This window comes from Sus scrofa, chromosome X, assembly GCF_054392235.1.
Source record: "Sus scrofa isolate SSC_HxYL_T2T_F1_AM1 chromosome X, Sscrofa_HxYL_maternal_Yorkshire_Landrace_v2.0, whole genome shotgun sequence".
Classification (NCBI taxonomy): Eukaryota; Metazoa; Chordata; class Mammalia; order Artiodactyla; family Suidae; genus Sus; species Sus scrofa.
In genome coordinates, this window is record NC_139401.1 from 134846582 (window position 1) to 134859990 (window position 13409).

The 13409-nt window shown below is 50.9% G+C and overlaps 1 protein-coding gene across 1 annotated transcript in view; it reads right to left on the reverse strand.

The window, feature by feature from the left end:
• L1CAM (L1 cell adhesion molecule) overlaps positions 1-13409 on the reverse strand; it is a 40726-nt gene that overhangs the window by 26748 nt on the left and 569 nt on the right. The gene's annotated exons all lie outside the window — the stretch shown is intronic.

Sequence of the window (13409 nt, forward strand, 5' to 3'; positions counted from 1 at the left end):
CAATGGGATGGGTGGCATCTGCACAGCTGCAGGACAAGGGGCCAATCCCTAGCCTGGCACAGGGGGTTAAAGGATCCAGCCTTGCCACGGCTTCGGCATAGGTTGCAACTGGGGCTTGGATCTGATCCCTAGTCTGGGAACTCCACACGCCACAGGGCAGCCAAAAAAGAAAAAAAAAAAATGCTTTTTTTGAAAGAAGGTGGGGAGTTTCCGTTATGGCTCAGCAGTAATGAACTCGACTAGGATCCCTGAGGATGCGAGTTTGATCCCTGGCCTTTCTCGGTGGGTTAAAGATCCAGCCTTGCTGTGGCTGTGGCATAGGCCGGCGGCTACAGCTCCGATTGGACCCCAAGCTTGGGAAGCTCCATATGCCACTTGGGTGCGGCCCTAAAAGGAAAGAAAAAAGAAGAAGAAGGTAGGAGTGAAAGCTGAGGCCCAGCTTCCCAGCCATTCCCTCGGCTCTTGAGAGGCGAGGCCTGTCTTCGGATGGATTGAACTGACTTTCTTGCCTCATTCCCACATGTGTTTAGATCCGCTGTTGGAGTTACTTTTTTTTTTTTCTCTTTGCCTTTTCTGGGGCTACTCCCGCGGCACATGGAGGTTCCCAGGCTAGCGGTCCAATTGGAGCTGTAGCCACTGGCCTATGCCACAGCCACAGCCACGCGGGATCTGAGCCACGTCTTCGACCTACAGCACAGCTCACGGCAATGCTAGATCCTTAACCCACAGAGCGAGGCCAGAGATTGAACCCGCATCCTCATGGATCCTAGTCGGGTTCGTTTCTGCTGAGCCACAGCGAGAACTCCTGCAGTCAGCTTCTTCGGCCACCGTGCCATCCAAGAGTGACTCGTTTCTAATGAATAGAGTGAAGCCAGAGCGACAGCAAGCACTTTTGGGGAGCAGGTCTTCAGGGGTCCCACTGCTTCCTCCTTGATCTGTTTCCGGGGTTACCCCGTCTGGAGGTCGGTGCCATGCAGCAGAGGCGCTCCGCGGCCAGGCCGAGGTCCTTGAGGCTCTTCTCATTAGACCCGCCTGTCCGCCCTCCGCTCCCTCCGGGGCCACCCCTCTGCCTGGTTCACCCAGGGCCCCAGCCTTCCCCTCCCCGACGCGCGTCCAGCTCTCAGGTTCCTGCCCTCGCCTCAGCCTCCCCTCCCACAGCTGGGCCTTATCAACCGCAGCATCGCGCCGACGTGTCCAGTTCCAAACGCCCCTCCTCTGGCCGTGACCGTCCGTCTGCTCCGGGCCACTCTCTGCCCTCCTGCCTTCCGCCACCCCTGCATTTCGACCTCTGCCCCCGAGTCTGTCCGATCCCCCCGGCCTTTCTCTCTTCCTTGTCCCCTCTCGCCCGATGGTTTTCTCTTCGACGTGCTCAGGTTTCTTTCTTAAGGGAGGATTCGTGTAGGGAGGAGGAGATCGTTCTCCAGAGAAACAGAACCAAGAAGGGCTGTGTGTGTGTGTGTGTGTGTGTGTGTGTGTGTAAAGAGATTTACTATAAGGAATTGGCTCAGGTGACTCTGGAGCCTGAGCGGTCCCTGCTTGTCTGTACTGGGCGAGCTGGAAACCTGGGGGAGCTGCTGTTCAGATCTTCGGTTGATTGGCCAAGCGGTCTGCATCTCTCCCACAAACACCCGCTCCAACACACCCGGAAGGCCATTTGACCAAGTGTCTGGGCATCCCATGGCCCAGTCGAGTTGACACAGAAAAGTAACCATTCCAAACACGGTAAGCTCTGGGGAATCTGGCCGCCCCGCAGCATATGGGGAGCTCCCTGGCCAGAGATCATATGCAAGCCACAGTCAGAACCAAGCCACAGCTGCGACACCGCTGGATCCTTAACCCAAGTGCCAGCGCTCCCAAGACGCTGCCCACCCCTTTGCGCCACAGCGGGAGCTCCCTGAACCAGATGCTTCGGCACCTCTAGGGACCAGGTTTTCTTGTCCGTCCTCCCTGCCTCCCCCAGCCCCGAGCCCTCTGCCACCACCAGCCAACCGTATCGCCCTTCCTCTGCGTCTTTTCTTTTTTTGCCCCTTCATCCCTTTGCTTCTGCTCCCCCTTGGCTTCTAGGGCTCCAGGACAATCACGCGTTACCTTTTCTCCGCGTGCCTTTTGGGTTCTGAGCTCACTGTGGTTCAAGCACCTACCAGACCCTTACGGGCCCCGATACTCACTCTCCTCATTTGGGAAGCCACTTCATGCCAGGAGACCTGAGGGGGAACTGGCCAGTCTCTATGGCCTGGCTCTTCTTGGCCACTCCTTGCTCCTGGTCCAAGCAGCTGAGGCTCAGGTTGGGGCAGACTCTTTGATATGTGGTGTGGCCATCTGCCATGGACTGAATTTTGTGTCTCCCTCTCCCCAATTCATATGTCCCAACCCGCACAGGTGACTGAATTTGGAGGTGGGGACGCTAGGCAAGTAATTAAGATTAATGACCTCCTAAAGATGGGGCCCTGATCTGATAGGACCCATGTCCTTACAAGAAGAAATGCCAGGAGTTCCTGCTGTGGCGCAGGGGGTTAAGGACCCGGCATTGGTCGCAGCTACAGCACAGATTCAGTCTCTGGCCTGGGAACTTCCATATGCCGTGGGGCAGCCATAAAATGGAAAAAAGGAAGAGACACCGGAGCCCAGAGTCTGGTGCCCCTGCTGGCCTGCTCCCCCGGCCCCTGCTATGTGAGGCCTCAGAAGAGAGCCTTCGCCATAAACTGACCCTGCCAGCTCCTGATCTGGGACTTCCTGCCTCCAGAACTGCGAAAAGAAATGTCTGTCATTGAAGGCCTCCAGTGTGTATTTGCTAGGGCGGCCCGAGCTGCTTAAACATCCTCTGTGTGTAACTCACTGGCTAGAGGCGCCCCCACAGCAGGGAGCCGTGTCTCTGCAGGCGTCTTCCTTGGCCTGTGTCCAGTCTAACCCGACACACATCACCTAGGCTCTTGCTTTTCCTAGAACAGCCCACCCCTAGGCCGCCCCCCGCCCCCGGGCTGGGAACAGAACGGCCTGTTTGACGTTGCCCCCCGACAGCTGAGAGAGGCTGCGGCACACAGACAGCTGTCGCTGGGGAGTCACGGGCTCCGGGAAGCTGGCTCGCAAGGAGCACAGTGCTGCCACATGCCCCGAGCCTGCCTCCCTGTCTCGCCATTCAGTTGCTCAGCCAGAATTTTGCACATACGGTTCACTTGGCAACAAACGACAGATTAGGAGTTCCCTTGCGGCGCAGCAGGTGAAGGACTCAGTGTTGTCACTGCTGCGGCTCGGGTCGATGCTGTGGTGCAGGCTGGATCCCTGGCCCAGGAACTTCCGCGTGCCGTGGGGGCGGCCAAAGATAGATAATAAATAAAAGATAAAGATGAAAACAAAGAGGAGGGAGGTCCCTCCACGGCTCAGCAGTAACGAATCTGACTAGTGTCCACGAGGATGCGAGTTCCTTCCCTGGCCCCACTCGGAGGGTTAGGGATCCAGCGTTGCTGTGGGCTGTGGTGTAGGGCGCAGATGCGGCTCAGATCCCGTGTGGTTGTGGCTGTGGTGTAGGCCGGCAGCTGTAGTTCCCATCCGACCCCTAGCCTGGGAACCTCCACATGCCACGGGTGCGGCCCTAAAAACAAAACGCAAATGAAGGGGGGAAACGATTGGTGGGAAACACTGCTGGGAGTCATAGGAAATATTTTCTTAAAGACTCCTTGGCTTCCTCAGAGAGCTGATAGGCTGACCGTCCGAAATGTTCAAGAAAACATTCCTACAAAACGATAGTTTGTTTGCTTGTTTGTTTTTTCTTTTGAAGCCTATCAGGGAGCGGAGGTTGCAACAGCAACAAAAGTGGGCCAAAACCTGAAAAATGCCAATCCCTTCCTGGGAAAAAGACCAAGAAGGGCTGCGGGCAGGGCAAGTGGGCCGAGAGGAAGCCTCTGGGCCTGAAAGGGGCGCTGGGGCGCAGGTCCCAGGCTCTACTCGTCTCAGATCCGACCGTGAGATCTTTGAAGACTGCGGGGAGCTCCGTCTACCTAAAACCCAGACGCAGGGAACCACTGACTCAAAAGCACCCTCCAACACACACACACACAGCCCAGCGGAGGAAGACGCACGCCTGTTACACACGAGGCCTGGCATTCAATTAAAAAAAATAAGATATATGTGCAAAAGCAAGGAAATAGGACTCATCATCCATCCAAAGAAAAGAATCAATTAAACCAGGAGTTCCCGTCATGGCTCAGTGGTTAATGAACCCGACTAGGATCCATGAGGACGTGGGTTCCATCCCTGGCCTCGCTCAGTGGATTAAGGATGTGGCATTGCCATGAGCTGTGGTGTAAGTCGCAGATGCGGCTGGGATCTGGCGTTGCTGTGGCTGTGGTGTAGGCTGGTGGCTACAGCTCTGGTGGCTACAGCCTGGGGACCTCCAAATGCCGTGGGTGTGGCTCTAAAAAGACAAAAAAAAAAAAAAGGATAAAACCAGCCTCATAGTTGGCCCAGATGTTGGAATTATCAGACAGAGACTTTAAACTAACCACATATTTATCATAAGTCCAGCATCCTCTAGGCACCTCATTAGCAAACCGCTGAAAAACAAATTTTGGCTGCACCTGTGGCATGTGGAAGTTCCCAGGCTCGAGGTCGAACTGGAGCTGTAGCCACCCGCCTACACCACAGCCAAAGCAACACCAGATCCAAGCCACGTCTGCAAGCTACACCACAGCTCACAACACCACCAGATTCTTAACCCACTGAGCTGGGCCAGGGATTGAACCTGCATCCTCATGGATACTAGTCGGGTTCGTAACCCGCTGAGCCACGACAGGAACTCGGTGTTTTAAAACTTGAAAGCAGTCAGAGAAAAAAATAAGACATACTCCATGCAGAGGAAGGATAAGGCTGAGAGCAGACGCCTGATCTAAAGAAACAATAGAGGCTGGAAGATAATGGAACAAGACCTTCAAATGCTGAAAGAAAAATAGCAATTTCAGTCTGGACATCTATACCAGTGAAAAGATCCTACGAAAATGAAGATGCAATAAAGTTGCAGCCCCAGATGAGACTACAAACATTCTCCCATGTTTTCTTCTAGTAGCTTTGTTCTTCCACTTTCCTCATTCCAAACTTTCTTTCGTCTGGAACTTATTTTGAACTAAAATAGGAGTTCCTGTTGTGGCTCAGTGGTAATGAATCCGACTAGTATCTGCGAGGATGCAGGTTTGATCCCTGGCCTCGCTCGGTGGGTTAAGGATCCGGTGCATTGCCGTGAGCGGGGGTGGAGGTCACAGATGCGGCTCGGATCTGGTATGGCTGTGGCTGTGGTGTAGGCCGGCAGCTGGAGCTCTGATCCGACCCTTAGCCTGGGAACCTCCATATGCTGTGAGTGCAGCCGTAAAAAAAAAAACAAAACAGAAAAACAGAAAAGAAACCGAGCTTTGAGATGATATACTTGGGCCCCCAGATATCAATAATTATAGTAAATACCCAATGGACTAAATGGACTAAAACTCTATTCCGGTTACTGCTGCAGCATAACAGACTGCTCCAAAATTTAGTGCTTGATTACATTTTCTTATTGCTCACGGTTTTCGTGAGTCAAGTATATGGGAAAGGCCTTCCTCCAAAACCTAAACAGAGAATGACCATGTGATCCATCGATTCCACAACTTAAAAAAAAGAAAAGAATTTGGGAAGGGCTCCAGTGGGCAGTTCCGGCTGGAGCCAGAGCCACGGAGAGCATGTCCGTACAGGTTGGTTTGGGCATCACCCTTACCATATCATGTTGATTAGAAGCAAGTCACAAGCCTGCCCAGATCATAGGGGGAGGGTTAGGTCCCACCTCTTGATGGGAACGTGGCACGGTTGCAAAAGAGCATGGGGAACGGGAGATATTGTTGGGGCTACCGTTAAGAGGCAGAGCCCGACAGGCTCGATGAAATAGCTCTATGTTATTTACAAGCATAAAGCCACAGACAAGCTGAAAGTAGAGAGATGGGAAAAGATACCACCACACAAACACTGAGCATACAAAAGCTCAGACAGAGTAGAATCCAAGACAAAGACTCTTGCCTGCAGTAAAGAGGAATCTTTCATAAGGGAAAAAGGACAAGTAATCGAGAAGACATAATCATTTTAAATATGCAAGCACCTAATAACAAAGCTCCTAAATACATGAAACCAACATTGACGGCACCAAAGGGATCCAGACATGGACAAATCTACAAACCTAGCTGGAGACTTTCCCGTCCCTTTCTCAGTAATTGACAAAATAAATAGGGGAAAAATCATTAAGTTATAGATTTGCACAACACCGCCAGCCAAAGTGACCTAATTGATATTTATAGAATACTACACCCAACAGCAAGACAACACACAATCTTCGCGAGTGCAGATGGACTAGTCACCAACATAGACAATATGCCTCAATAAATGTGCAAAGGCTAAAAATCGTACAAAACAGGATTTCGGACCACAATGTAGTCGAATTAGAAATCAGTAACAAGAGGGAGTTCCCGTCGTGGCGCAGTGGTTAACGAATCCGACTAGGAACCATGAGGTTGCGGGTTCGGTCCCTGCCCTTGCTCAGTGGGTTAACGATCCGGCGTTGCCGTGAGCTGTGGTGCAGGTTGCAGACGCGGCTCGGATCCCGCGTTGCTGTGGCTCTGGCGTAGGCCCGGTGGCTACAGCTCCGATTCAACCCCTAGCCTGGGAACCTCCATATGCCGAGGGAGCGGCCCAGGAAATAGCAAAAAGACAAAAAAAAAAAAAAAAAAAGAAATCAGTAACAAGGACTTCCCGTCGTGGCTCATCGGAAACGAACCCGACTAGGAACCGTGAGGTTGTGGGTTTGATCCCTGGCCTCGCTCATTGGGTTAAGGATCCGGCATTGTCGTGAGCTGTGGTGTAGGTCACAGACACTGCTCAGATCTGGTGTGGCTGTGGTGTAGGCCGGTGGCTGCAGCTCTGATTCGACCCCTAGCCTGGGAACTTCCATATGCCATGAGTGTGGCCCTAAAAAGCAAAAAAAGAAAAGAAAAGAAAAGAAAAGAAATCAATAACAAGGAGTTCCCACTGTGGTGCAATGGGATTAGCAGCAGCATCTCTGGAGCGCTGGGACTCAGTTCAATACCCGGCCCAGCACAGTGGGTTAGGGATCTGGCGCTGTCTGCGACTGGGAAAAAAAAAAGACAGAAAAATAATACAGTAAATATATGAATCCAAAGGCTGTGATCAGAAGAAAAGTAGAGAGAAGATATAAGTTACAAATAGCACAAATGAAAGAGGGATGTAGTTACTCTTGTGGCTCACAGGAAACAAATCGGACTAGGATCCATGAGAACGTGGGTTTGATCCCCAGCCTCACTCAGTGGGTTAAGGAGCCAGCATTGCCTTGAGCTGTGGTGTAGGTTGCAGACAAGGCTCAGATCTAGCGTTGCTGTGGCTGTGGTGTAGGCCGGCGGCTGGAGCTCCAATTTGACTCCTAGCCTGGGAACCTCCATATGCCGTGGGAAGCGGCCCTGGAAAAGGCAAAAAGACAAAAAAAAAAAAAAAGAGAGAGAGAGAGAGAGAGAAAGAAAGAAAGAAAAAGAGAAGAGGGGCCCTCAGTACAGATCTCACAAACTTTCAAAAGCATAATAAGGGAATATTGTGAAAAACATATGGAAATACATTAGATGAAATAGATGAATGTTGAGAGGGATACAAACTAAGTTCATTGAGGAAGAAATAAAGCATCTATTAAAGGAAAACAAAGAAAACTCCAGGCTTATATGGCTTCACTGGTGAGTTCTACTAAACATTATGGAAGACACGACGCCAATTCTACACCAACTCTTCCAGAAAATAAAAGAGGAGCGAGGAGTTCCCAGCTCATTTTACAAGGTAAGCAGTATCCTTAAACCTAAACCAAAGACATTACTTGAAGAGGAAACTACAGACCGCATCCACTCACGGCTGCACGTGATGTAAGAACACTAACCAAAGTTTTAGCCAATCAAATTCAGCAATATATAAAAAGATAAGACATCATGACCAAATGAGGTTCCAGTTTGCTTTGACAGTTGAAAATCAGTCAATGTAATTAGTCGTATTAACAGAGCAACCACTAAAAAAGAAATGACGTGATCGTCTCAACAGACGTAGGGAAAACATCTGATTACATTCAACAGCCAGCCCTTTCCTGTGAGGCATGAGCAGAGCGAGCCCGGGAACGTGGACCCGATCTTCCCGTTCTCATTGTGAAGAGGCCTCTGTTGCAAAGATGGTTAACGCACCGAAGATCCAAAGGGATTTCTGTAGGAAGTGTGGAAGGCATCGGCCTCACAAAGCGACCCAGTATAATCAGAAGGGCAAGGACTCCCTGAACACGCAGGGAAAGAGCCCCTGTGATGGGAAGCAGAGTGGCTATGGCGGGCAAACGAAGCCACTTTTCCAGAAGAAGACTAAAATGACCACAAAGAACATCGTGCTGAGGCTTGAACGTGTGGAGCCCAAACGCAGATCCAAGAGGTTGCTGGCCATTAAGAGATGCAAACAGGAGTTCCCGTCCTGGCTCAGTGGTTAACGAATCCGACTAGGAACCATGAGGTTGCAGGTTCCATCCCTGGCCTCGCTCAGTGGGTTAAGGATCTGGCGTTGCCGTGGGCTGTGCTGTGGGTCGCAGACGTGGCTCAGGTCCCGCGTGGCTGTGGCTCTGGCCTAGGCCGGTGGCTGCGGCTCCGATTCCACCCCTAGCCTGGGACCCTCCATATGCCGCAGGAGCAGCCCTAGAAAAGGCAAAAAGACACACACACACACACACACACACACACACACACACACACACACAAAAGAACAAGGCAAGGCTGTCTGCTGTCATCACTTTCACTCATCATTGCACAGGAGGCCCTAGCGCTGTAAGATGAGAAAAAGGAATGAAAGGAATATAGATTAGAGATTAAAAAAGTAAAAACGCCTTTATTCAGAGATGACAGGATATTCTATGTAAGGGACAATCCTAAGAAATCTAAAAAAAACCAGTAGAGCTAATACGTGAGCTTAGTAAGGTTGCAGGATAAACAGTCAATGTGCAAAAATCAAGTATTTCTTTATACCTGCGACAATCAGAAATTGAGATTGAAAAGTACCATTACAGGAGTTTCTTTGTGGCTCAGCCGTTCAAGGATCCAGCATTGTCACTGCTGTGACATTGGTTCAATCACGGCCACACTTGGAGAGACACTGATCAAAACCAGGGAGTAGAGGGAGCTCCCGTCGTGGCTCAGCAGCTTAAGAACCCGACTAGGATCCGTAAGGAGGCCGGTTCCATCCCTGGCCTCGCTCAGTGGGTGAAGGATCTAGCGTTGCCGTGAGCTGTGGTGTAGGTCGCAGACGTGGCTCCGATCCGGTGATGCCGTGGCTGTAGTGTGGGCTGGTAGCGGCAGCTCCACTTCGACCCCTGGCCCTTAAACCTCTATATGCTGCAAATGTGGCCCTAAAATGAGAAGAAAAAAAAAAGAATACTTAGGGATACCTCAGAAACATATGTGTAAAATCTGTTTGGTTTTTTTTGGTTTTTTGGCCACTCTGTGGCATATGGAGTTTCCAGGCCAGGGATCAGACCTGAGTCACAATTGTGACCTATGCTACAGCTAGGTCACCCACTGGATCTTTCACCCACTGTGCTGGGCCAGGGATCAACCTGCATCCCAGAGCTGCAGGGACACCACCGATCCCATTGCACCACAGTGGGAACTCCAAAGCCTGTATTTTGTTAACTATAAAATATTGCTGAGAGGAATTAAAGAAACTTAAATAAATAGGAAGAAATACTCCTTTCAGGAGTTCCTGTTGTGTCTCAGTGGTTAAGAACCCAACTAGTATCCATGAGGATGTGGGTTCCATCCCTGGCCTCACTCCGTGGGTTAAGGATCTGGCATTGCCATGAGCTGTGGGATAGCTCACAGACATGGCTCGAATCCCGTGTTGCTGTGGTTGTGGTGTAGGCTGGCAGCTGTAGCTCTGATTCTACCCCTAGCTTGGGAATCTCCATATGCTGCAGGTCAGCCCTAAAAAGAAAAGAAAAGAAAAGGAAAGAAGGAAAGAAGGAGAGAAAGAGAGAAAAAGAAAAGAAAGAACCCACATTCATGGGTGGAAAGACTCATTGTTGTTAAGACGCCAATTCTCCTCAGATTTGTCTCCAGATTTAATGTAATAGCAATTAAAATCCTGGCAGGCTTTTTTTTCTTTGTAGAAACTGACAAGCTGGTTTTAAAATGTATATGGAAATGCAAATTACCTAGGCTAGTCAAAATGATTTTGAGAAAGAGCAAAGTTGAAGGATTTATACTCTCTGATGTCAAGACTTAACTAGAGGAGAGGCATATAGATTAAAGGAACAAGGTGTTCCCTGGTGGCCTAGTGCCACTGCTGTGGCATGGGTTCAATCCCTGGCTGGAGAACTTCTACATGCCAAGGGCGAAGCCAAAAAGAAAGGGAGAGGAACAGAACTGAGTGCTCAGAAATAGACTCGCACACATATGACCCACTTGTGGTGAAGGTGGCAAAGCTAATTGGTTCTGGACCACCTGCGTATTCACATGCAACAGATGGACCTGGGAGTTCCCGTCGTGTCTCACCAGTAACGAACCCGACTGGGATCCGTGAGGACACTGGTCCGATCCCTGGCCTCGCTCAGTGAGCTGGGAATCTGGCATGGCTGTGAGCTGGGGTGTAGGTCGCAGACGCAGCTCGGACCTGGCGTGGCTGTGGCTGTGGTGTAGGCCGGCGGCTACAGCTCCGATTCGACCCCTAGCCTGGGAACCTCCATATGCCATCGGTGCAGCCCTAGAAAAGACAAAAAGGAAAAAAAAAAAAAAAGGGACCCCATACTATGCCCAAGATTTAACTCAAAACGAATCATTTACAGACCTAAATGTAAGAGCCAGAAATATAAACTTTCTGGGTGAAGCCATAGGAGACTATCTTTGTGACACTGGGTTAGGCAAAGACTTTTATTTTTTATTTATTTTTATTTTATTTTTTTGTCTTTTTAGGGTCGCACCCTCAGCATATGGAGGTTCCCAGGCTAGGGGTCCAGTCGGAGCTGGAGCTGCTGGCCTACACTACAGCCACAGCAACGCCAGATCCTTAACCCACGGAGCGAGGCCAGGGATCAAACCGGCAACCTCATGGTTCCTAGTCAGGTTCGTTAGCTGCTGAGCCACGACGGGAACTTTGGCAAAGACTTTAGAGAAGACACAAAAACCACAAACCGTGAAAGAAAAAAAGGATAAAATTAGACTTTGTCGAAATTTAAAACATTTGCCACAGAATGGGAGAAAATAGTCGCAAAACCTATTTGCCTAAGGACTTGGAGCCAAAATATATTAAAAATGAAAAAAACTCGGAGTTCCCGTCGTGGCGCAGTGGTTAACGAATCCGACTAGGAACCATGAGGTTGCGGGTTCGATCCCTGCCCTTGCTTAGTGGGTTAAGGATCTGGCGTTACCATGAGCTGTGGTGTAGGCTGCAGACGTGGCTCGGATCCCGCGTTGCTGTGGCTCTGGCGTGGGCCGGTGGCTACAGCTCCGATTCAACCCCTAGCCTGGGAACCTCCATATGCCGCGGGAGCGGCCCAAGAAATAGCAGCAGCAACAACAACAACAACAACAACAACAACAACAACAACAAAATGAAAAAAACTCTATAACCCGATAAATGAGAAAACTTTAAAAAATTGCCAAAGATGTGACTAGATACGCCTCCAAGGAATATATACAACCAACAAATAAGGACATGAAAAATTCTCACCATCATCCGTCATAAAAATGCAAAAGATATTTATTATATTTTTCCCTTTTGGGCGGCTGCACTGGCAGCAGGCCGAAGCTCCCCTGCTGGGCATCAAATGACCCAAGTCACAGCAGTGACAACTCCACCAGGGAACTCAGAAAAAGCAACATAGGGACTGCCCCGTGAGGCTCAGCAGGTTCAGAACCTGACTCGTCTCCACAAGAACGTGGGTTTGATCCCTGGCCGTGAGCTGTGGTGTAGGAGGCAGACGCAGCTCGGATCTGGCGTTGCTGTGGCTGTGGCGCGGGGCGGCAGCTGTAGCTCCGATTCGACCCCTAGCCTGGGAACCTCCATATGCTAAGGGTGCAGCCCTAAAAAGAGAACCACGAAAAGAAAATGCAAAATAAAACCAGAATAAAATGGTCAAAATTAAAGAGGCTAAAAGAGAAATGTGCAGACTGATCACAGCAGTGCGGGCCAAGATGCGGCGCCAGTGCAGTGTGCGGGCGGGATGTGAACCGGTGCGCGGGTAGAAAGCAATCCCAGTGGTCAGAGGAGCCGCTTCCCTCCAGAGCAGCCTTCTTCCTGAGCGCCCCAAACTGGAAACAACCCCTGTCCATCAGCCGGGAATGGAATAAGCTGTCTCTGGTCCAGCCCTGCCACAGAATGCTCCAAAGTTCTGACTCAAACCGCAGCACAGAGGAATTCAAAGGCATCCTGCCGAGGGAAAGAGCCAGACACAGAATACTGCCTAGTCTATGATGCTATTTATATAAAACTCCAGGAACGAGAAATCTACAGTCAGAGGGAAATCGTGGTTGCCAGGCTCCAGATTGGGAAGGAGGCTGCAAAGGGCCAGGAGGGAACTTTCTGGAATGAGGCAAATACTCTCTATCATGATTGCGGCGGTGGTTATGAGTGCGTGTGTGTCCAATCTCATGAAACGAGGTGTGAATTGTGCTGTACGCTAAGCATACGTCAGCAAAGCTGATTCTTAAGTTCTCGACGACCCGGAGAGAAGGCTGAGTGCCGTGGCCGGGCCGGGGGGAGTTAGACGTGGCTTACTTTCCAGTCTGAGCCCCCCGAGCTCCACAGCAGCGCCGCTGGCTCCTTATTTCCCTGAGGGCACCTGTCTCCCTCCCAGTGTCGGGAACCTACGCCCTCCTGGCTGTCTCCTGGCTCTTTCACTGCCCTTTCTTCATGTCCTCTTTCTCCTTCATCCCTGAAATAGCTTCAAGGATCTTATCCAAGGCCTGGGACCCGCCTTTCCTCCTCAGGCCGTCTGCCTGCCTGCAGGCTTCTCCCGGGGCCTTCCACCTCTGCTCACTTGGTTTTTTGTTTTGGTTTTGGTCTTTTTAGGGCCGCGCCCATGGCATATGGAGGGTCCCAGGCTAGGGGTCCAAACGGAGCTGTAGCCGCCGGCCTACGCCACAGCCACAGCAATGCAGGATCCCAGCCGCCTCTGCGACTTCCACCGAAGCTCACAGCGACGCCGGATCCTTAACCCACGGAGCAGACCAGGGGTCGAACCCACGTCCTCATGGATGCTAGTCAGATTCTTTTCCACTGAGCCACGACGAGAACTCCACCCATTTGTTAAGCAAAGGCTTCGGGTTACTGAGAGCCAGTGATGGATGCCCCCCTGCCCCGGCGGCCTCCTGCCCACTTCTGCT